Genomic DNA, 25,664 nt, shown 5'->3' on the forward strand with positions numbered 1-25,664 from the left:
TCTATACTTTTTTCCAATACAAAATGACATGCGGGGGGGGGGGGGGGGGGGGGAAGAATGATTGGAAAGGAGGAAGATGACGACGAAGACGAAGATGGTGATGATAATGATGATTATGATGATGGTGGGGCATGGCGCAGCAGCCAGCGGTGTGGCCAAGGTGGCGGCAGCAGCACGGCATGAGGGCAGCGCGATGGCAATGGCGGCCAGTAGCACGTGAGCTCCTTCTTTCTTTTTTCCCTTGAAAGGGGTGTTCTCGTGGGAGCTACAGGTTTCAAGCCTCGGCTCTTGTGCTCTATGTGGGCTAGAGTTCATTGATGCACGCATAGTAAGTACTTAACCACCAACATTTATCGATGCGGGAGATTATTTTAGTTTGCTTTTTGGCGGATTACGGGTCTTTAATATTTCCTAGCGAAAATATTACATATGCGCTCAACTTCTTACAGTGTGTGGCCTATATTCCTTATCAACTACAATATCCCTCCATGGCTTTGTAGGAAGAAAGGATATCTCATCCTTAGCTTACTCGTCCCGGGCCGCTACAAAGTCAAAAATATGGGCGTGTATCTTCGTCCATTAGTCGATGAGCTCAAGATTTTGTGGGAGGAGAGGGTCATCGTGCAAGATATGAGCAAGCGCGATGGTCGACGGTCCACCAATATTCTAGCCATTCTCATGTGGACGATGCATGACTTTCCAGGATTCGGAGAGTGCTTAGGTAAATAGGCTTCCGTTCTCGTTGGTAATATCTATCATAGCTCGTTCAAGTTTGTATTCACTAGATAGAGGTGTTGGGACAGGTCTGGTTACCTCATGCTATCATGTATGTCCATTGTGCAGGCCACAATTAGACTCCCGAAGGTCACGAACCATGAAGAAGATGGTATATCAAGGACACGCTTCTTACCAGAGGGTGATGAACTCAAGGAAGGTTTTCTTGGATGACTTCCAACATGTATGAATGCCCAAAGCTAATATGAGCTAAAAATGGTCCACACGGAGTCACATCCAAATGGAATGCGACGGTTCTCAGTTTTCTACGAGTTGCCATATTGAACCCACTTATAGATCAACCACTTGTTGGATCCCATGCATATTTTCAAGAACATGGGCAGATTGCTATGGGACCACATCATAGGAAAGAGAGACACTATAGGGGCACGAATGGGTTTGAAGGAGGTAGGCAGGATGGAGGTGCTTTGGCTGCATTCGAGCGCTGATGGTCGCGTGCAGCTACCTCGCGCTCCTTAGGTTTTGTCCACTAAAGAAGAGCGCATTGTGAAGCAAATAGTCAAGTCTATCCGCATTTCGACAAGTATGATGCGTTCTCTCAGGTCTGCATTTTCTAAAGACGACCAATTATCAGGGCTAAAATCCCATGATTGGCATAAGATATGCCAAGTTTGTACTACGAATGGATTGTAACTGGCTTGTGCATTTTGCTATTTGAAGTGTAGTCATTGTTCATAATGCTTTCTTGTTTGTGGCAGTTTGTACTACCGATCGCGATCGCAAGATGCCTTACTCCAGAAATACGCGGGGCCATTTACAGGTTGTCGACTTAACTGCAATGGATCTCATAGAAGGAGATTAAGATGTCCTCTATTGAATTCGTGAGGCGGGGAGTAGTGGAAACGGTCTGTCTCTTTGAGAAATACATGCCTACTACCAGCATGCTCACGATACGAATCCACCTTCTTGTGCATCTTGTAGATGAAGTGGAGATTGCTGGACCTGTCCATATGCGATGGATGTTCTTCTTGGAGCACTTCATGAAAACCCTGAAAGGCTTTGTGCAACAATGAGCTCGGCCAAAAGGTAGCATGGCTGAAGGTTGGTTAGTGTCTGAGGCGCTAGTGCATATTTCACAATGGCTACCGATGGTGGATCCAGAAAATAGTATACTATGGTCATTGAAGGATGATGATAGACTAACCGGAGATGTGGTGGTTGGAAATGGGGTAGAAAAAATAATGGATGCTGCAATGGAGGAGAAAGTGAATCGCTTTTGTATGTTGCACCATGCCTCTATGGAGACGTGGCTCGCTAGGTACCAGCAAGCTAGGCAAGTTCGAGAGGAAGCATGATCTGAATTTCAACATAGTATGCACCATCGACCGATTCCATATCCCGAGGGCATGGAGGAGATGTTGTGGTTTATGTCAATGCGATGGTTGCATGGAGCTTTGACCCCGCAGCGTCTCGCGAAGGGGCGGAGGTCTCAACCGAGGAGTGAGAATTCTTAAGGGGATGTAGTCCAAAGATGATGACATATTTAGGGTTTGTCGTATCTATATTTTATATGCGACAAATAATTGAGTGTTTCAATGTACAATACAAAATATATACTGCAGCGTGGTCGCACGGACGGCATTTTCACATGGAGCATATTGACAAAATGCGCTCCACAATAGACTGTTCATTATTGTGTGTCTGGGTTTTTTTTCTTTTTACTTCCTTTAGATTTATGAAAAATAAAGAAATTCGAAATATCATGACCAATCAGCAACAAAGATGGGGAAATTTTGAAGTTTGATTATTTTTAGAAATTTTTGAAATTTTTGTTGACTTTTTTAAAATTTATTTGAAATTTTAATAAATTTTTCAAATTTTATGTGTTTTTTTCCTCTTTAAAAAAACAATTTATAGGGTGGAATTTTGATTCTCAATTGATGGCTAATTTTTTTGGGTTTTATGCTATTTGTTTGTGATTTTTTAAAATAATTTTTAAGCTTTTGCTTGTGTTGTTTTTAATTCTACTTTTTTATTTTTAGTTTTCAAATAAACAATTAATGTTGTCTGTGTTTGTTTTGTCTTTTTTTTAATTTGTTGTGTGTTTTTTATAAAAGATTTTTAGGGAATTGATTAATGATTTTCAAAAAACACATTTGTTAATTTTGGCAGGGAGGACATGTACTCGAACCCGCTGTGTTGCGCATGAACAGCCACAATGCCTCGTCGCAGCTAAGACCCCATGGACATCCTCATGCATGAACTACAACCAAAAGAATGCATCCATGTCCCCGAAAAATCTCACGCACACAAACAATGGTAAAGAAAAACGGGGACATGAAGACCCGAGGGCAAACGCCGCAAGGGTGTTCCAAGTGGTGGTCCAAAGCGGTAACGAGGGTTGGGTTGTGATTACGAGGGGGGATGAGAAAAAGGTGTGTTGATGGTACGAGGGGGGGGAGAAATAAGGGTGGGGGTCAATGGGTAGGGGGGTGCGACGAGGAACGGTGGGGGGAGCGTGATAGGAACAGTGCGGTGGGGCAAGGTGGCAATAGTGGCACGTGGCAGGAGGGAGATGGGCAAATTGCCACAAGCACAGTGCGAGGCGAGCGAGGTGCCGAGCAAGGTGGGAGGAGCCAGGTGAGGTGGGAAGCAGCAACGATAGGTGGGGGAGTGAAGGTAGCTGGTAGTAGGGCGGTAGGAAGGGCGCCCAAGGGGGAGGAGGGAGAGGGGGAGGGGGAGGGGAACAGGGGTGGTGACAGGGGAGAGAAGAAGGGAGGGAGGAGAGAGAAGAAAGAGAGAGAAAGAACAAGAGAGAGAGAGAGAATAAAAAAAGGAGTGGATGGGGGGTTGTAATGGCCGAGGGGTAGTAGGTATTAATTTTTTTTTAAAGTGTTTGGTTTCTTTTTTGTAATTGTTAATAAAGTTAGGGTTTGGGTTTGAAAAAAAAGAAATTAAGGTGACCCAACATCCCATGCACAAACGTGGAGTGAGGGTAAAAAAATATTCTACAACAAGAATGATCTTCATGGGAAGAGGACGGGCAGGTCGGCCACCAGACAATGGTCCCAAACAACGACACACGATTTAAGGCAAAAACCAAGCGTTCACGTGGACACACAAATGCGTCACTACCAAAAAGTCACTGAAAATTTATTTCGAAAAGATTCGAGCCTCGGATTAATATGCGACAAAAAGGAAAAATGGGTAGGGCGATAGGAGGAACAATAGGAATAACACGGACAAGATGTCTGGCAAGAGAAATAGGCATTCACATGGAAAAAACAAAAAAAACACCTGAAAACATAATCAAAAATTAATAATGGAAAATACGTTGACCGAAATGGAATGCAGCAAAAATGAAAAATGGTTAGGTTGAGAATACAAACAAGGCCATCAAATCAAAACACAGATCCGATGAGAAATAAGGGCATTCACATGAAAAAAACGATAAAAACACACACAAAAATAGAAACAAGGGGATTGGCAGGCAAGGTAATGGGGAGGGAGGACTAATGGGCGAGGATCAACGAGGAGGGAGGAACGATGAGGACTAGTGGGGGGAGCATGATGAGGAATGGTGTGGAAGGGTGGGGCAGCACTGGCGATGCACGGCAAGAGGGAGGTAGGCGAGGTGGGAGGCGGCAATGCGCAGGGGAGCGAAGGCAGGTGACAGTAGGGTGGTGGCAGGAAGGGCGCCAAGGGTAAGGAGGGAGAGAAGGAAGGGGAGGAGAAGGGTGGTTGGGTGGTTGGGTGGAGGGGGTGGTAAGGAGGGGCAACTAGGGGATGGCAGGGGAGGGAAGAAGGGAGGGAGGAGAGAGAGAAGAAAGAGAGAGAAAGAACGAGAGAGAGAGAGAGAGAGAGAGAGAATTAAAAAAAGGGTCGAGGTGGGAGGCATTACTTTTCTTTTAAAGTGTTTTGTTTTTTTTGTAATTGTTAATGAAGTTAGAGTTTGGGTTTGAAAAAAAAAAGAAATTAAAGCGACCCCTTGTCCCGTACACGAACTCGGGGCGGGGGTAAAAAAATTTGTTGTGATAGGGATGATGAGCACGGGAGAAGGATGAGCATGTCAACCACCAAGATGGTGGTCCTGACGAATGTGATTCAAGGTGAAAACTAAGCATTCACGTGGATACACAGACGCGACACTGTCAAAAATTCATTAAAAATTTATTTTGAAAATATCCAAGCCTCAAATTATGCGATGAAAAAGAAAAATGGACAAGGTGACATGAGGAACAATAGGGACAACATGAATGAGATGTCTATACTAGGAGAAACAAGTGTTCAGATGGGAAAAATGAAAAAATGCACCTAGAAACATTTGATTGAAGCACCCATCCTACAACATCTTGATTGGATGAAGGAATTTCATGTGCACACTAATGCATCTATAGAAGGGAGGTGCGATCTTATGCCAAAAAGGCTCCTCGAAGTTAGATCAGTCCATCTACTATGCAAGTGAAAAAGTCACTGATCGAGAAAGAGGCTACATAGTAAAAGAGTTAGAATGCCTTGCAATGGTGTTTGCCCTGGAGAAGTTGTGACACTACTTGTTGTCAATGTACTTCAAGTTTTATGTGGATCATGAGGTACTTTCTTTTTTTATGAATAAGGTAGAGGTTAAAGGTAGAACGATGAGGTGGTTACTCTTGTTCCAGGAGTTTGACTTTGAAGTGGTTATACCAAGTCTAGTCGCTTCCATGTTTTGGTCAATCATCTATTGTGTATCCCTCTGACCGAAGAAGAGGAGCAGGATGATCCCAACCTTCCTAATGTTTCCTTATTTTTGGTCAAGATAGTAACCCCATGGTATGCAAACATTGCCAACCTCCTGGCCACACAATAGTACCCCCCTGGCATCTCTAGTAGAGAGAAGAATAAGCTTCTATTGGAATTAGTTCCCCTACACTCTACTACGCGGTGCTCTGTACAAGAAAGGCAAAGATAAAGTGTTGCACAGATGTGTTGCAAGAGATGAGATTGGAATAGTGCTAAAAGCATGCCATGGTGAGTCGTGTGGCAAACACTTTGTGGGGGACGCAACAACCAAAAAGGCCTTGATCGTAAAATATTGGTCTACACTACACAAAGATACCTATGACTATCGCAAGCGTTGTGATGCCTATCAACGGATGGAAAAGCCTACCAAAACCACTACCATGCCATTGTAGCCCATCCTTTGCTTGAAGCCATTTGAGAAGTGTGGTATCAACTTCATCGGCCCAATCGACCCTCCAACCAGAAGGAAGCAAAACATATACATTTTGGTATATACTAATTATGTGACAAAATGGTGTGAATCCAAAGCTCTCAAGCAAGATTATGAAAATAGTGTGGCCTATTCATGTATGAGAACATCATCACCCACTTTGGTAGTCCCCCTAGAGCTATTTAGTGTGATAGAGACACACACTTTCTAAATAAGATTATGGAATAACTGACAGAGCTTTGTAAGAGCCAATGGCCAAGTTGAAGTTATCAATCGCATCCTTTGCTCAATTCTGACAAGGACGATTGTTGCTGCACATCGTTATGATTGGGATAATTGACTTATAGAGGCCCTCTGGGTGTACAAAACTTTCCATAAGATTACTAAAGACAAACACCTTTCCAACTAGTGTACGAAACACAAAATTTGTCTTCCCTATTGAGTTAGAACTCCTCTCTTTGTGAGTGGCTATCACCGAGCACTTAGGAGATGGTGAGCCACTATAGCACTGCCTTCTACACTTAGAATATTTGGATGAAATATGACGAATGTCTTTACAGTGTATGGAAGCCACACAAGCTCGACGAAAGGCTTACCATGACAACTTCATCAAGCACAAAGAATTGAATGAAGGTGACCTAGTGCTTGCTTATGATTCACACTTTGGCAAGCTTCCAAGGAAGCTCCAACAACATTGGATGGGTCCCTACAAGGTACTAACTATCAACCCTAACGGCTCTGTCCAAGTGCAAGTCGTTGATGTCTCTAATGATCCCTTCTTGATTAATGGTTACTACCTGAAGAAGTATTACCCTCCCTAGGGATCCTGATAATCACAGCCAATAGTCCCTCTCCCTTTGAGGCATAATTCCTTATCAATTCTTATGATGCTATTGATATCCATCATTCTTAGCCTGATGGGGTGGCACCATTCTATTAGCCCCTCACCTCCACCTCTTGCCTTTGTTCGATTATCCTCCTATTCAATCCAACTGACATGGCAAGGTTGGTTTTAATTTATGATGTTTTGCCATTTGCCTTTTTTTTTAAAAGAGAAAGATAGGTCATGAGAGAAAAGGACTTTGAATGCAATCATGCCAACCTACTCTTCAAGAAAAGATTAAAAAATCCTCAATAGTAGGGTGAAAAGAAAAAATAAAAAATAACATAATAATAATAACTATTATGGGAGAAAATGAAGAAATTCTCTATCATAATATGTTTCGTTCCAAGAAAAGGTGGCAAACACCCTTGGACATGAAGTTGGTTGTGGAAAAGGTGGCAACAACCTGCATTCGAAGAATAATTGACTCCTCAATAGAAATTCCCAATACTGCAATTCTCAAGCCACCTCCCTTGGTGCACTACATCCTACTCTTCTATCAATGCATTGAACCCCACACTAGACAATTTCTTCTACATGCAAATCAAATTCCTAATCTATTGGCTACCTCCTTGGGTACACCTCTTCATCAATAAACATTATGGATAGCATCGACAACATAAACCCACTCTTTCTAGATAACCCCTGAGTGAGGTGAGCTTTCATCCTAACCGGATGGGGATGTGAGTATAGATTGTCCTCCTGTATTTATCATCAATAGAGTGTGAGACAGAGGGGGGTTGAGTGCGATTGATTTTTTCTTCAATAAAATCTGAGAGATGAGGTTTGAGGGACGTTAGGACACTGGCACAAGGTATGTTTTTATTTTCCTAGGCACACATGGGAGGGACCTCTACCATCACCAGTGAACATGTCACTCTATTCTCTGTAGTGCTCTGCAAGGCTCCCTGGCTTGCTTTCTCACACCTATGCTAGATGGGTTGGAATGGACTAATGCACCATCAATTATGCATATTGGCATACTCCCTCTACATCATTCCCCTTATCAATTTCTTGGATGGGTGTGATATATGGAATCTCCTTCCTTCCCCTCTGAGTGATGTGAGCCAAGGGGCGAGTGGCTGATCTATCCTTCTCACATGAGCACCTATGAGCTGAGTGCTATATTCTTTGGCATCAACTTAACTAGTCCTTTATTAACAATGCTACCTCCCTAGGTGGTGCTGCATTGTCCTTGCCATGCTGGATGCATGCTGTGGTGGTGAGCCATGATACTTCATATGGACAACTCCCACTTCCAGCGCATCGATGGCTCACATCAACAACCAACTAAATGGGCCAAGTGTTTCTAACCCTACCTCTTGCTGTTATTTATATATATGTCATGTCTTAAGTGTGGGGATGTAAGGATGGGGGTCATGGTCAAGTACTAAGTCCTCGTTGATTAGACAAACCGATCTATTCAGGTTTTAAGTGTGGGGATACGTTCCTACGTACTTTGTTTGCATATATTCATAAACACACTATTATCTAATCTTTAAATGATAGTCTGTTTTATTTATGCTATGTTGAGGTCCCTTCCTCCCCTACCTATCTTATTCTACCCCGTTACCGAAACTAAAATCTAACCTTACAATCCTATTTATCCCATTGAATTTGACACTTTTTCTTTTTACTTCCATCTTTCCAAGCAAGGTTCCTCAGTTATTAATTTTTGAAGAAATTTATATGAATTTGATGTGTATTGCATGTGATTTTGGAAGGAGGCCATCATCACTCTTTGAAAGGTAGCAGGGGTGTTATAGAGCCTAAACGACATCATTCTATAAGCATAAATTCCCCATTCAGTTGTGAAGGTTTTTTTGGATTGATCTTCTTCTGCTATCTAGACTTGATTATACCCACTAAAACCATCCAGTAGCAGAGAATAGAGCTCATGTCTCACCATCGTGTCTAACAATTGGTCTATGATGAAGGAATAGGAAAATGATCCTTCTTTGTCTTGGAATTCAACTTGTGAATGTCCATACATATTCTCAGCTTTCCATTCTTCTTGGATACTACCATGATGGGTGAAATCCATTCATTGTGGTTGCCCAGGATTTATTGACCTTAATATAAGGAAACCTAAGGTATTGACAATTTGGGTCACAGGGTATAAACCCTAACCCAAGGAAAGAGGGTAACAAGCAACTCAGCTTACGAAACCCTTGGGATCTTGCCAAGTCGCAATTGATCCAGGATCGAATGTTGGAAGCATTCGGGGAGAAGGAATCACACCTTAGCAGTTGGCCGTACAAATGACCACTGATATGTTCTTGATTGTACACATAGGTGCACTGTTTGTACTTCTTTGCTCAAGGAACTAATTCAGGAAAAATAACTAATGCTTCAGGTTGAAAGCCTGGAGGGAGAGGCAGTATCAGTTATCTCCGATTGTCTGCTTGACCCTATCCAAGAGGGTTGTTAGCCGCGCTGGGTACGTGGACCGAACCCGCCGTGAGAGGGGTCTCCGTGGGTGCTACTTGGAGCAGGAGGATGCTTGGGTGCCAGGGAAGGCTCTGGCCGTAAATCCCTTGCCTCTGAATCCTGCACAAGAGGCTGACATGACTCAAGATAGAATCTCAAGGCCCACATACTAGTCAACGGGCGAAACTTGGAATAACGATCCCTGAGGATTGTTGGAATAGCTTTCGGGCAAGTTTATTCGATGTATTCCAAAGACTAATAAATAAAGATCAAATGTTGAAAAAGGAACTTGCTTGACATTGTTTTTCTATGTCAGTGCTTAAGTTATGTGAAGGAACCAGTGATTAATTTGGTTAATTAAGGAAGCTATTTTTGCTTGTCAAACTAAATGTGGTAGGTAATTAGATAACTAAAGCAACCCAAGAAAAGTGCGGTGGACATGACCCTGGGTCCGTCCTACGGAAGGGTGGTCCTAGTTGGCCGAGAACTTTTCTCAAAGGAATTGACAGCGAGGTAACAATGACCTAGAATCTATAGAGCTAGAGTCTCGATTTATGCTATTTTAGGGGAACGGAATGGGACTATGCCTTACGGGCAAAGAGGTCGAGCTTCACATCCCTCTCGTTTCCCATTCTCCTTGAACCAACAAGTGCAATATAAATCCGCTTCGACCCTGATGTTTATGTGTAAAGTAGTTCGACACTAGTTACTTTCTAGGAACTTGACCATTAGGAAAACCCTGATTCAGGTCGGTCCTAAGTGGGAACGGTCGGAATGCTTCCTCTTCGTGGAAGACTCGGGAAGACCTAGATCGTAAACCCCGTGTCATTCCTTGGGAGTGTAGGGCGGTGCTTTCTAGACTCTCTTCCCGATGGGCTGCTAAGAGTGTCCTACAAGTGGACAGGGGGGCACGTTTGAGTTGGTATCAAAACGAACCAACGGAATCTAATATTTACAAGGAAACTTAATGAGGGGAAATAGAGCAATGTTGCTGATAGGAACATTTCCTTACTTACTTATGGATGCTGGCCTGCAGAGTTGCGAAGCATGGAACAAATTCTTGGTATTTCAAGTTATGTTTATGACTACGATGCGTGCTTCGGATTACCGACGGAGGCTAGATATGATGAATATTCTAGACCGTATCTACAATCCTTCACCCCTGTACATGGAATGGAGATGGACAGGTGAATCAGGAATATATTACATAGCGGCCCACCGACTTGCGTACCTTCGGACCAACTTGAACAGAATCAAGTGGATGGAGGATTTAAAGATCGTGAAGCTATTCATTTTTGTTGAGGCTCACGCAAACGCAACCCTACATGTTGGCAGTCGAAAGGTCAAGCAGAACAAGTATGTGTACGAGGAAGTGACTCGAATAATCCCTGCCGACAGAATCAAGGTGCTGGGACGCTATGAGAAGAACGAGTATCAAAGGAAGGGATACCCCAAGCTTCCTATGACCTATCGATTCCTGAAAATTCATGACCCCACTCCATATTATTACTCAATTTCCATAGCCGAATGTAACACAATCCTATTTTCCCCAAACTGATGTATCAGCTTATTCTACCTTCCCAAAATAAATGTACACGAAAGGGCTATGTCCACATGAATGAATAAGATTTTTATCATTATCTTTAAGTATTGGTAAAGGAGTTAAGTGATTAGGTCACTGGCTAAAAGTTGAACTGGGCGTGTTAATGTAATGTGAGAAACGTTTAGCAAGTTTTAACGTAAAGAATCTTAATGCCCAGGTGCAACCTCGTGCAAATTCCTAGTCCAAACCCTACACTAAGTACGACTGTAATTCAAGAGAAGAAGTTCCTTCTCAAACAAATCAAGCCACCTGAATTCGATGGTAAGGGAAGGACCGTCCAAATTGACGCCGAGGTCTGGATTGAATCCATGGAGGATTATTTCGAGGCAGCGGGAAGTGCACCCGCTAACCAAGCGATGCTCGCCAAACTGAAGCTTACTGACGAAGCGAGACTTTGGTGGAAGAAATGGTGCAGAGACCAAGGGATCTCGGAAGGGTCAGTTACTTGGGAGAAGCTTAAAAAAGCTATGCGAGGGAGATACCTACCACCTGCCTATCGCACACAGAAGATGAATGAATTCTATGAATTAAAGCAGCTTGGACTATCCCTGGATGCTTACTATTCAAAGTTCGTCTCTCTCTTAAAGTACGCGCCACAAATGGATATGACACAATAGGTGTCAAAGTTTTGTGTCAAGTTAAACCCACCTATAAACACCCGCCTGGAATCAATGCGCCCAACAGATCTACAAGATGCGCTCATTCGAGCTGCACCAATAATATAGGAGGTGCAGTCCAAGCCAAGGAATAACAGGACTTGGTCTTACAGGGATCAGAACAAAGGAATGCTTAGGTCTCAAGCCAAGAGAGCGCAGGCCCAAAACCAGCAACAAATGAAGAAAGCTAGGGCAAACGCTGTCAACAACTTCGTTCCTACACAAGGTAATGGCCGCAATCTCCGTTGCTTCCATTGCAACGAGCCTGGTCACTTTAAAAGGCAATGTCCCAAGATTAGCAGAGGACAACGTCAAGGGCCATTCCAAGTAGCCGCCCATGGCCAAGGAGCCACCGTCATGGCCAGAGGGAGAACCGCAAGTGTTGCCAACAAGGAGCTGGGTGATGAAGAAGACCCAACCATGGAAGCTGACATTGAGAGGGCAACAGTTCACGCCGCTCTTCACAAGAAAGGCCCTAATCACCAATTCTCGGTGATTCAAACTCCATCGGATTATCAAGGTAAAAGCTGCAAAACCTTGATTGATTGTGGTAGTACACATTCCTTCATTTCAGCAATCTGTGCAAGAAGATTAGGAATAACCACAAAAGATGCACCTACCTTACTTATGGAATTAGCAAATGGTCGTGAGGTCTCTTGTACCAGGCAAACTGCTAAGGTGAAATTCCTATTGGGTGGAAAGTCGACTTCGGTCAGATTCAGGGTAATGAACCTAGGTGTCCACGAATGTTTGCTCGGTATGGATTGGCTAATACCCAATGACGCCCACATTCATTGTGGAAAGGGCCAAGTTTCCTTTCGAAATTCTAAAGGGGAACTAGTTACAACTCAAGGAGAGGTTGGTAAGCCAAAAATTCAACTGGCAAAAGCAACACGGATCATAAAAGGAGTTAGGAAGGGGCTACCTGTCTATTTGATTAAGCTAAATAAGCTAGATCAAAATCCAAAATCTAGGAAAGAACCTTCATGGTTAAAGGAATACGCAGAAGTATTTCTTGAAGAGCTGACAGAACTTCCTCCTCAAAGGGAAGTCGATCACGAAATCAAGCTAGCGCCAGGAGCTGTACCAATCGCAAAGAGACCATATAGGATGTCCATCCCAGAAGCGATTGAGCTGAAGGAGAAACTCAAGCAATGTTGAGATTCAGTAATCACATTCACTGACAGCCTCTTTGTATGGAGCTTCAGGGCTAAGGACATGCAGGCTTACCTATCCCATATGCACAGTGGTGCCTACTGCAGTTTCCTACTTTCCTATAAAGCATTGTACTTGCTTCCTTTTCTTAATGCAATGATAGTACTCTTTTCTTTCTAGTAAAGTGTCTATGTCATTGTCCACACACAAGATTGTGTTTATGAGTTCAAGTCTCAATCTTGAAACCTAATTCACTTGTGTAACAGTCAATGTCTAAGTCTATGTCTACATGAGTCTTCTTCCCGTCTTTGAACCACCATAGCCATGCTCTAGATCCATGTATTTTCACATGGTATCAGAGCCCAGACGGGCATGGCACGAGCATGGCACTACTCCTTCAGCTCCATTTCACTTTTATCTAGCTCAGCTTGAGCCCAATCCAGCTCAAGACTTCATCTTCTACTCTTTTTTCTCACTGCACTGTTTGGCAACCATAGCCAAAACCTGCACCTACCTGCCTTTGAGGCCTTGGATCTCCCAAATAAAGCAATATCTCCACACGCTTCCTTATAGAGGATTGTTCCTAAACTCCCTGTGCTTCCCATAATAGTCGACATTGGTCTGTCTACGCTTCAGCATTGCTCAGATTTGTGATCGTTGTCCAGGTCTGCGCCTGTGCTGGTCGTACATACTCTACCTTTGCACTACGCGATTTACCCTATGGGCTTAGGGATTTTGAAGCTCACCCCATCAACCAGCACACCGAATAATCCATCCCACGAGCTGCAACAGCCCAAAAACCAATCGGCCTGACTGTAGAAACCCTAAAGCTCCACCATAGCAATGTCAAGTTCAAGCTCATAAACCACTTGAAATTTTCACTCCTGTCAAGCTATTGGCACTAGGACAAGGCTATTGCAACTCAGATCTGAAGCTTACAGCATCAAATCAAGGAGGGGAAGATTTGGATTTGGAAGATCTTGAAGAATTTTGCAGATTTGGAAGACTCAAGGAAGAAGATACAAACATAGTGTCCATTGACACTCATCTAGTGCTCTTAGCACTTGTGTCTTGTGACACAACCAACTCTTCTGCTACTGCAATCTCAGAATTTCGGAGCTGATTTGCTGCTGATCTTGCAACCTCAACATGGGAAAAGACTCTCCAAATCCTCGATTCAAAGGAGTCGGGTTTCACACCTGGCAAACCCGCATCAAGCTCATCCTGATGAAGAAGGGTCTCTGGGCCATCACAAATGGCAAAGAAAAGAAACCTCGAGATGCAGACCTTGCAGTTACTTGGCAGAAGAATGATGACAAGGTACAAGCCATCATTAAGCTGGAATTGGATGACAGTTACATCCATCATGTGGATGCCTGTGACACGTCCCATGACACTTGGGACAATTTGGATACCTTATTTGGTGCACAGTCAAAGTCCTCTAAGTATGGTCTATTGATTGAATTTTTCCGACTTGATATGAAGCCTCATACATCCCTGGCATCCCATCTGAACTACATGGAAAGCCTGCTTACTCAACTTGCAGGGATAAAGCTAAAAATGGATGAAGATGTTTGTATTGGTGTCTTGTTAAAAAGTCTGCCTCCTGCCTATGATAATGTATCAACCACTCTAACCAATATGCCTGATCCTCAACTTGTTGATATTAAAGCCTCTCTGCTAGAGGAAGAAAAGAAACTTAAAAGCAAAGAAGAGCCTAGCACTTCAAAGGATGAACAAATGTTATATGTAAACAACAGATACAAAGGTAAAAAGGAACCACTCTTCTGTGACTTTTGCAAAAGGACCGGACACACTGAGAAGTTTTGTCATGCTAGGAAGAGGTCCCAAAAGGCCTATCTTGCAGCTATGAAAGAAGAAGAAGACCATGGACCAAAATATGAAGATGAAGACCACCAGGATCGGAAGGACAAGCCTCATCAGTCCTTCTACTCTCATTACTCTGATAGACTGTTTTAAAAGCCTTGTATTTCCTTGCCCTAATGCTTCTTGTCATAAGCTTTGTAAACTCCTCATGTAACTTGGCACTACAGTCCCTATACACTTTGTGAGGCCCTTGTTACAGCCTCTTGATGTCCATCATGTTTTGGTGCCTACACTTAGCCTTTTCTGCAACAGCCTCTGGTGTCTACCATGTTTGTGATGTGCCCACACTTTGCAGGTGGTTCTCATTACAGCCTCTACACACCTTGTACCTTTCTAGTTTTGATTGAGGAGGGGTGTTGAGATTTAGCAATCACACTCATTGACAGCCTCTTTGTATGGAGCTTCAGGGCCAAGGACATGCAAGCTTACCTATCCCATATGCACAGTGGTGCCTACTGCAGTTTCCTACTTTCCTATAAAGCATTGTACTTGCTTCCTTTTCTTAATGCAATGATAGTACTCTTTTCTTTCTAGTAAAGTGTCTGTGTCATTGTCCACACACAAGATTGTGTTTATGAGTTCAAGTCTCAATCTTGAAACCTAATTCACTTGTGTGACAGTCAGTGTCTAAGTTTATGTCTACATGAGTCTTCTTCCCGTCTTTGAACCACCATAGCCATGCTCTAGATCCATGTATTTTCACAAGCAACTGTTAGACCAAGGCTACATCCGTCCTACTAGCTTGCCATGGGGAGCTCCAGTGTTGTTCCAGAAGAAGAAAGATGGAACGCTTCGACTATGCATTGACTACAGAGGGTTGAATCAATCGACCATTAAAAACAAATACCCCATTCCAAGAATAGATGAACTTCTTGACTGTCTTCAAGGTGCAAAGATCTTCTCCAAGATAGATCTCAGGTCTGGATATTATCAGATAAGAATCAAGGAAGAAGATATCCCAAAGACGGCATTCAGTACAAGATATGGACACTTTGAATTCCTGTCATGTCATTCGGGCTGACAAATGCTCCTACTACCTTCAACAGGTTAATGCAGGATATCTTTAGGCCCTATCTTAATGATTTCGTACTCGTCTTCTTTGACGATACCCTAGTCTACTCTAAGCAGGAAAAAGACCATGAACCCCAGCTTCGCATTGTTCTTGAAACAATGAGAGCACACAAGCTTTATGCCAAGAAGAAGTGTGCATTTTTCAAGCGATAGATTGAATATTTGGGATTCATTGTATCAGCAGAAGAAATTTCAGTAGATCCGGCCAAGGTGAGAGACGTTCTGGAATGGCCAACACCAACTTCTGTCAAAGAAATACGTAGTTTTCTTGGATTGACAGGATGGTACAGGGTCTTTATCAAAGACTATGCTTTGATTGCAGCACCTCTGATGACTGATCTACTAAAGAAGCAAGTATCAATTGTATGGTCACTTGCTGAACAAACCAGCTTTGACAAACTAAAGCAAAGCTTGGTATCAGCACCCATCCTGAAACTTCCTGATCTTAGTAAGAAGTTTGAAGTAATAACTTATGCTAGCGCACTTGCCTTAGGATGTGTGCTCATGCAAGAAGGTCATCCCATAGCATACTCTTCAAAGAAACTGAAGAGCCATGAAAGGAACTATTCTACCCACAATCTGGAGCTATTGGCTGTCATCCATGCTCTCAAACTTTGGAGACACTACTTGCTAGGTAACAAATTCACTCTAGTGACGGAACACAAGAGTCTTAAATGGATTTTCACCCAGAATGAGCTCAATATGAGGCAACGTCGATGGATTGAAGTACTGGAAGAATATGACTTTGAAATCAAATACCGGCCCGGACAGGAGAATGTAGTTGCCGATGCACTCAGTCACAAGGCATTTCTGAATTCTCTGATTTTGCAAGTTCCATCAACAGCAAGATCTCTAGCTACAAAGGTATCCATGCCAAATAACCCAATCTTGAGCTAGCTAGAGAAGAGGTATGGCATGACCCAACCTATCAAAAATTGCTAAGGGAGATTCCCATCAAAGATCAAGACTCGAAGCTACAAACAAAGTATCAAGAATTCTCTATTAATAGCAGGCTTGTCTACTTTAGGACAAGATTATGTATCCCGGCAAGCTAGTCACTCAAGCAGAAGATACTTTGGAAAGCCCATGACTGCCCTTTCTCAGGACATCCTGGCTATGCCAAGACCCTTAACGCAATCAGGAAGAGCTACTACTAGGATAGGCTCAAAGGTGATGTTCTCAAATATGTCACAGAATGTTTGTCTTGTCAACGCATTAAGGCCGAACATATCAAAATGCCAGGGAAATTGCAACCACTTGACATTCCCCAAATGAAATGGGAATTCATTAGTATGGACTTTGTTGTTGGCCTGCCCCAAGTTCAGGGAGGATACAACTCCATTATGGTCATGGTAGATATACTCACCAAGGTTGCACATCTTATCCCTGTTAAGACAAACTATAAAGCCTCAGACATCGCAAGGTTATTCATCAAGGAGATTTTCAAACTACATGGGTTTCTTGAAGAATCATTAGTGATCGTGACTCTCTCTTCACATCACACTTCTGGAGGGCTATCTTCGAGGCCATTGGCACTCAACTCTGTTTCAGTACAGCTTATCATCCCCAAACTAATGGTCAAACAGAACGAGTCAACCAAAGTTTCATAACATGTTTACTTGGCTAGTTCTTGAAGCTAGCTTTTGGAATGTTCAGTTGTATACATAACTTTTTATCTTTTAAAACATCTTACAACCTTTAACAAAAAATGTGATATTGATGAAAGTTTTTTCTTGATTAAGATCCTTTTGAGATGGTTTTGATTAAAACTTAGAAGCAAGACAAGTTGTCAATTTTTTCTTATAGTGGTTCACCTATGGTGGACAAAATCAAACCTAGAAGGTTGAACACATACCATAAGGAGAGCAACTTGTTTTGACCCTTTCTATTTCCTTTAAACTATGGTTAATTTTACCAAAATTTTGAATATATACCAAAAGAAGAGTAGCTTGTTTTGACATTTTCTATCTTCTTTCAACTATGGCTAATTTTTACAAAGGTTTATCTACAGCATATATGCCAACTTAAATAATACTAAACAGTACTAACATAAACTAAAATAGTACTAATGTGAATTGTAAAAGAAGATTTAAATAGATATCATGAAGCTCTAACTAACTGGAATCCTAAGTTATGCAAGAAGCTAAATGATGAGTGGTATATTAACTAGAATGCTAAGCATTCGAACTATAGGTTTTCCAGTCCTTTGGAGCATGTTCATTCAACACAAAATGTCCTGCTTAAAGGATTATGGATTTAAATTTGAAATAATGTGTAGCTTGATTTGAATGTCAAACAATTTAATGTACATGAGAAATGGAAGGAAGAAAGTGGAGCTAAAGAAGGGAATGATTTGGACATAGCAACCATCTTAATGGACATCAAATATTGTTGGGGTAAAAGGCCCTTGGGCCTGCCCGTGTACAGTGACTGTCCATATTCTTTATTCATATATATATGAAAGTGAAATAAGGCTGTCATAACATTGTTGACAGCACCTACATTGTGTGTGCTCTTCTCTCCCACGTCTCTTGCATCCCTTTCAATTGGTATCAGAGCCACTCCTTCGTGAGCTCTTCCCGGCATCTACACGAGGTATGAGATCGTATTCTCTCTCATTCTTCAGTCCACACAGGTACAGTAGGGTTTATAGGTTGGGGCAATCATTGATGAGCTTCCCCCTTGAATCTTGAAGCTTCCCCCCTTGCTTGGCTTGTTGAGGCTTTGTTTGGGCCTTCAATGGCACCTATTGAGCCCCCTTGTGGCTCACTTGAGCCCCCCTTCATCAAAAACATGATCAGGCCCCTTCAGGGCAGTTTGCGCCATATTTTGGTAGGCCCTGGATAGCACGTGATCATTCTCCAGCTCCCCACCCACTTGGCTACTCATTGGCACTTGATATTGGTCCATTGGACCCCCCGACACTTGGCATTTGACTTACTTACAATAGTGCTACATTAGCATTTTATGTTTGGGCCACATTGGCATTGACATTGGTCGCCCGATTGGTCCCGAATGCTCCTCGAATGATGTGGGAATGTATGCCTATCATGTGAGATGGTTTTGGAGCTGATCTTGCTCGGCCATTGACTATTTTACATAGTCCACAGGAAGCCCAAAACAGAGTAGCCCCCTGTCATTATATTTTATGTTCATGCTACATGGTCATTTGATGCCCAATTATGCCCGATTGGTGCCTACATGTCTGGGAATGTATGCCTATGAGTTGGCACTTGATTCGAGCTTGGTTTGAGCATTATTTTACTCACTTTTGGACTGTTATTTGTTGCTGGAAACTTCAGGCTGAAGCTATTTATGCTACAGTTGGGTTATGCCTATTGGTCACGAGGTGCTCCCGGCTACTCGATATGATGTCATGATGTATTTGGACTATGCCACATGTCTTGTTCATGCTCTAAAATGATTTTGAGCTGAGATTAGAGCTTGATTTGGGTTTGATTGTCACTTCTTTGTAGCTGGCATTTCATCTATGACATGGTTTATGCCTAGGCTACCCAGTACGGGTTATGATGTCTTGGTGAATGCTTTATGCTTTGGCTGTGGTGGATGGCAGTTGTTTGAGCTCGTCTCGACATTCATTTGAGTATTCCCTTGAGAAGTTGGACATTGACTTGGCTTTTTCCGTTACGACTTGGGCTTTTCTGTTACGACCTTGGATGCTATATGGAATTTGATGCTTTGATTATGGATCTTGACTATTACTTGGATGCACTTACAGGTATTGAGCAGTGAACTGCTCCCTTGTTTTGGCAGTTGCCTATTGAGCTGTGATTGCTTGTTTGCATTTGATATGCAGGATAATTACTGATCATTGGACTTGGATAGTGCTTGGGATTTATAGTTATGGGCATCCTGCTTCTCTGTTGTATGGCATTTATGCTATTTGGGCTGCTATTTGGGCATTTATGCTATTTGGGCTGCTATTATGGCCACCCATGTATGCACATGGTCTGTTGCTATGTATTTTACAGAGCCTCTTACCTGAATGTTTTTATGTAGATATTTGGGCTTTTATTGGAGCTTGATTCTTGTAAGTTTATTTGCCACCTACCGTTCTTGGCTAGACATGTATGTCATTACATGGTATGAGACACTGCAAAGTTATGTATACTCCTATATTTCGGGGATGCTTATGCATTTATGGCTTTGAGGCATGCTTATGCTTTTATGGCTATGAGCTATAGTGGTTGGATATGTCATGCTTTTGTCTACTAGGCTTGTCCGTGTGGAAGCTTTTGCATTAGTGGTTGATGCCTTTGTGTTCTCCCCTTCTAGTTTGGATGAGTCCCCTTTGCAATATGCTATGATGACTTCTAGCTCTTTTAGTCATGCAGACAGTCCTCTTGATGAGCCTGTTCTCTCTGATGAGAGTTCCCCTGATTCTTTGAGCTTCTTGGATGTATTGGACAGCCCTACTCATGCTATTACAGAGCAGTTGTCCTCTTCTACAAGTTTTATAGTTTCTATTTGCTTTCATTGTGGAAAGACAGGGCATGTGAAGCGTAAATGCTTCAAGTGGATTAGAGAGCAGAAAATATTGCGCCGCACTAGACATGAGAGCAGAGTCAGTGATATAGTAGGTGAGACCACTGTTGATAGTGGTATGATGCATGTAGTTACCCATGATGATGCAGCTGAGCCTAGACTCCTGGCATCGTGTTACCCTGCAGATTACTTGCTCAGTGATATGGCCTATACCTTTGATTGGCTTTTAGATAGTATGGCATCTTGTCATATTACTCCACATAGAGCTTGGTTCTCTTCTTACAAGGAGGTTGACGGATGTATTTCTTTGGGCCTTGAGCAAGATTGTCATGTTATTGGTACAGGGGATATACACTTGGCTTTGCCAAATGGGTCTTCTCTTATGCTCTGTGATGTCTTGCATATACCTATGCTAAGAACCTGATCTCTGTCAGTCAGTTGCATGGTGCAAGATATTATGTCTCTCTTGGGGATACTTCATGGAAAATCCATCGTGGTTGCTCAGTATTGGCCAGAGGTGCTAGATCTGGCAGTGATTATGTAGTGCATGTCTCTCATGTGGGAGATTCTATGGTTGCAGTTATGCAGATACCACATGCGTTGTTATGGCATTGTCGCCTAGGCCATGTATGACACATTGAGATGGATGCTTTATGTGATATGGGCTTATTGCCTGCTCTTCCCCATGCTACTTGCCCTCATTGTACTCATGGTCCGTCCAGAGCCTCTTTGGCTTATGGCGATCATGTGAGTCATGCTCCTCTAGATCTAGTCCATGTTGCAGTATATAGACCTATGCCTTCCCAGTCACTTGGTGGAGCATCATATTTTGTGACCTTCATGGATCATGCTACCCACCGTGTTTGGGTTTACCCTTTGGTATGGATTAAGGATGCTATTACTATACTTGACAGGTTTATGGATTCTGCTGGTAGCAGGCCTAGATGCTTATAGATGGATTATGAGAGTCATGCTATCTCTCCCAACTTACGGATCTCTTGTCAGCAATATGGCATTGATTTCTTATGCCCACAGTATTATGGGATTGCTCATGGCATGTGCCTGACTTTACAGGCAAAGGTTGCTTCTATGCTTACCACAGCTAGGTTGTCTTATGGCTTTTGGACTGAGGCCCTTATGCAGCCTACTTGGTTAATCGGAGGTCGTGTTTCTCTTTGGATGTTATTATTCTGCATGAGGCATGGAGTGGCATGAGACCCTCCTATGATCACTTAAGGATATTTGGCTGCCAGGCTTCTATCAGTATGCCACATGAGCCTATGTCACGCAGATGCATACTCCTTGGTTATGGAAATGGTGACTTTATGGCTTACAAGTTTTGGGATTTAGATGCGCAGCAGGTTCTACGTAGCCGTCATGCTGTCTTTTATGAGATGCAGACACCTCTCAGGCCTCTTGATGCGGGTTCAATGCGCTTTATGGCTGATTCTACAGCCATATGTCAATCTTCCGCTTTGCTGAGGCCACATATTGTCTTGAGACCCCGTTTGACTTGTGTCCCCGGGATGCTGGCCCTCTTTCGATGATTGACCTTGGAGAGTCTGTATGCTCTCCGCTGTCTTTATGCGTTGCGTTGATGCTATGCACCACTCTGATGCTTTACAGCCGTGCACTTATGAGTTGTGTTGCTTGCATCATGGGAAGCAGTCATGGATTGCTCCATTGTCTAGAGCTATGGGATCGCTTATCTCCTGGATGTCATGGACTCAGGGATGCTTGACTCTTCTTGTGAGGAGGTTCCCACCACTTATTACACAGCTCATGATTGGGCATTGGGTGAGATGTCATGATTCCTCACCCTGTCTCTTTTCTTTTGTTTTGTTTTTTCACTCCTTGGCCCATTGGCCTTTTAGTGGGAGGTTGTTGGGGTAAAAGGCCCTTGGTCCTGCCCATGTACAGTGACCGCCCATATTCTTTATTCATATATATAAATATGAAAGTGCAATAAGGCTGTCATAACATTGTTGACAGCACCTACATTGTGTGTGCTCTTCTCTCCCGTGTCTCCTGCATCCCTTTCAAATATAAATCTTAATCATGTAATATAATTAGTCTCTATCCTCCTTGTAAATTCAAGACAAAACTGTTGCTCTCTTTTGTGATCTAGATTGAAAGAGCTACCTAGATTAAAGCACTCTACATACTTTATACATGTATATATTTTTCAAATACATATTCAAGTTTCCTTCAAAAAAGAAAAAACTAGAATCAATGTACTAGAATATTCAAATAGTTTTGTTAAAATATTATTTATTATCACTATTATTAATACAATATTAATTCACATCTTAAGTCACAAAAAACCCATGGTTGCTAGTATATAGCCGGAAAGGCAAAGGCTAACAAAATGAATACTATGATTACCAAATATATATAAATGTATGCATCATTATATACATGTTCAAAAGTATATAAATGATGCTATGCTCCAAGATCTAGTTTTGCACACATTTACATGTTCAAAAATAGTATGGCTATGAAGGCAATGGATCTTTCACTTCTTTCTAATCCCAATAGGGAACAAGCCACAAAGTTTTAGGTCACCTCCAAGGGATGGGGCAAAGGCCTCATGCTTCTCAGTAGTACAATCCTCACGCTCCTCAATATTACCCTCCTCATGTATCTCCTAGGTAGTGGGTGCCTCATGCTCCAAGGAAGTGTCCTTCAAGAATGCAACAATAGTGTCCTACTATACAGTGGCCTCCTCATCCTCCTAGGCCTCTTCATGGGTAGTGAACTCTAGTTTTGCTCTAGTTCGAAACCACTTTAGCCTTTATTTTATCATTTGGATCATGGAGTGACAAATTCCATTAGAATAAGATCAGTTAAATATGTGACATAGGAAAATAACTATAGTACCAATCTCCATTGCTCAAAGCAAATACTACTAGCACACTAGTACTAATGACTCCTATGATAATGGTAGCAAAACAAGATCCAATCTAAAAGTGAGAAGTACTAAAAGAGTGGCTAACAAGCCTACATGAGTGGTCACATTTGCAAACTGAAAAGCTCATAGTAAAAGAGTAGTTAGATGCAAATAGTAAGAAATTGTATCAAAAGAGTTGTAGTAAACATTGCTTCTATAGTATTTTAAATATAGAGAGTAGCAAAACTATATGAAAAGAGGATCGAATGCCATTAATGAAAGCTAAAAGTGCATGAGACTATAGCGAAAGAGTTAAAAATCAAATAAATACATGTAGGGGATCCATGACCCATTGTAGCCATCCAGTCACACAATTCATGCTTTCATTGCATGATTAGGCCACACATAATGTGGAGTCAAAGAAGTGATGTGATGTGTAACAACAAGTGATACATATGCATGCAAGTTATAAAGACAACATCCAAAGCATCCAAGTGGAAAGACACAACTCCATAGACAATGCACAAGAAGATTAGCATATGTATAATTTGGTACAAAAGAATAGAGAACATAAACACCTATACCTAATGCATATTATCGTGAAATCTCAAGAAGTAGGATGCTAGGGCTGCATGATGCTCAATGGGAGCAAGGTAATTTTTCTAAGAATCCAATCAGATGTGGCTATAATTTTGGTGCACTTCTTCTTAGCCTCTATCTCCAATGTGGAGGCTTCTCCTAACTCGTTAACAAATGTGTGCTTTATATCTCCCACATGACACCTACATGTTGCCAATGCATGTTGCTACCTTTCACTCATTCCACATTTTTAGAAAACTTATTTTTCAAGTAGATTGCCTAATGTGTTAGGGATTGGGAAGTTGTGATTCCTTTGTTTGGATACATGTGCTAGTAGAAGTGGATCGCCTCTGAAACCTATGTTGGGAAAAATCATCCTAGTCAATATCAATGCCTCCGTGCTCTAATGAGGAAAATCCATGGGCCACCAACTTCATTGTTGATGATCATGTTTGTTTGGTAAATCTTCTTGTATTCTTTTGAAATTTGCACATGACCCCTTCTTCAAGTGACCGATGTTCTCATCAGCCACTCCTCTAGCTATGGATGAGTATTTGGCCTAGCTCATAGGGAAGAAATTCCACCTGAGCGTGGCTCCTTGAGGTATAGTCAAAGCCTTTTGTTCCTTATTGATATTTTCCTTTCCTTGACTCTTCTAGGAAATTTATTCACACTAAGGCTTCTTTTCATAGGGGAGTTTTTTGTTGCCTTCATCATTTGTGATTGATGTCCTAGCTATGTAGAGAGAGAGAGAGAGAAAGAGAGAGAGATTCACACAAACATAATGATGTGTGTGTGTGTGTGTGTGTGTGTGTGTGTGTGTGTGTGTGTGTGTGTGTGTGTGTGTGTGTGTGTGTGTGTGTGTGTGTGTGTGTGTGTGTGTGTGTGCACGCGCGCGCGTGCACGCGTGCACGCGTGCATGCATGCGTGCGTGCGTGTGTGCGTGTGTGCGTGCGTGTGTGCGCGCATAGAGATATATATATATATATATATATATATATATATATATATATATATATATATATATATATATATATATATATATATATATATATGAAAACCTCATCATTCATGAGAGAGGGTGTGACTAATTCAAAATCAAAACTTCAAAAGGATTACACTATTTACACATTGATCAAAAATAGCATAGGATTTATGCACTCTGCATGCATGCAAAGATGCATGGTTTTCATGAGCTCTATCTATAAAAAATATATTTATTCACTATTAAAGCACATATTATCAAGCTCATTAGAAGGAAGCTACACTTAGTACCAAGGATTTTTGCCAATAGTATATACATTATAGTATGCTTTCACCCTTCCACATGGGTTTCTATCCATTAGGGCCAAAAACCTTTACTGTAAACGATTGGGTTACCATGCTGCCATCTTGCAAGGGCTCTCATAAGATGAGAAGAAGAAAACGAGATGATATAAAACATCACTGGAAGGGGCGTATCATTGCCTTCAAAATTATGCCCGAAGGGTGGTTTGTCAAGGTGCAACATGTTTACATGGCCAAGGATATGCACTTGCCTCCAAACGAACGTGTTCCCCAACAAACACATTGTAAGTTATTAGTTGAATAACGTATATAATTCTTTTCCATTTAGGCAAGTTCTAACAACTGATTCGTCATTGCAGATATCTTTCCGTCAACAAGTATTGAATGGCAACCTGTGGAAAGCCTAAGTGGGACTTTCCATGCCATTCATAAGGTATTGGCAGACATTATTTATGCCGATCAAACTATGTCTTTTTTTAGTGAATGCAAGGTTTTTATATATTATGCACAGTATGTGGTTCCCTCTGAAGCGGATAGGTATGGGAATATCGAAGATTTGCCATTGCCAAGCCTTTCATCTCTAAAGTGGGAGATTCCTGACAAGGTAACGGTGCAGAGTTTCAAATTCAAAATATCTCAGGATATTCAAAAGTCCATGACAGCTGAAAGGATCTCAAGAAGAATACGTTTATTATGGTTTGTACCCCTCCATATCTTCGTGGCTTGCTTCAAAACAACAAATTTACAAAGAACGAAGGTATCCTGGCTAA

The sequence above is a fragment of the Lygodium microphyllum genome, chromosome 15, assembly GCF_053477565.2.
Source record: "Lygodium microphyllum isolate KBCC chromosome 15, Lygodium_microphyllum_v1.1.10, whole genome shotgun sequence".
NCBI classification, from domain to species: Eukaryota; Viridiplantae; Streptophyta; class Polypodiopsida; order Schizaeales; family Lygodiaceae; genus Lygodium; species Lygodium microphyllum.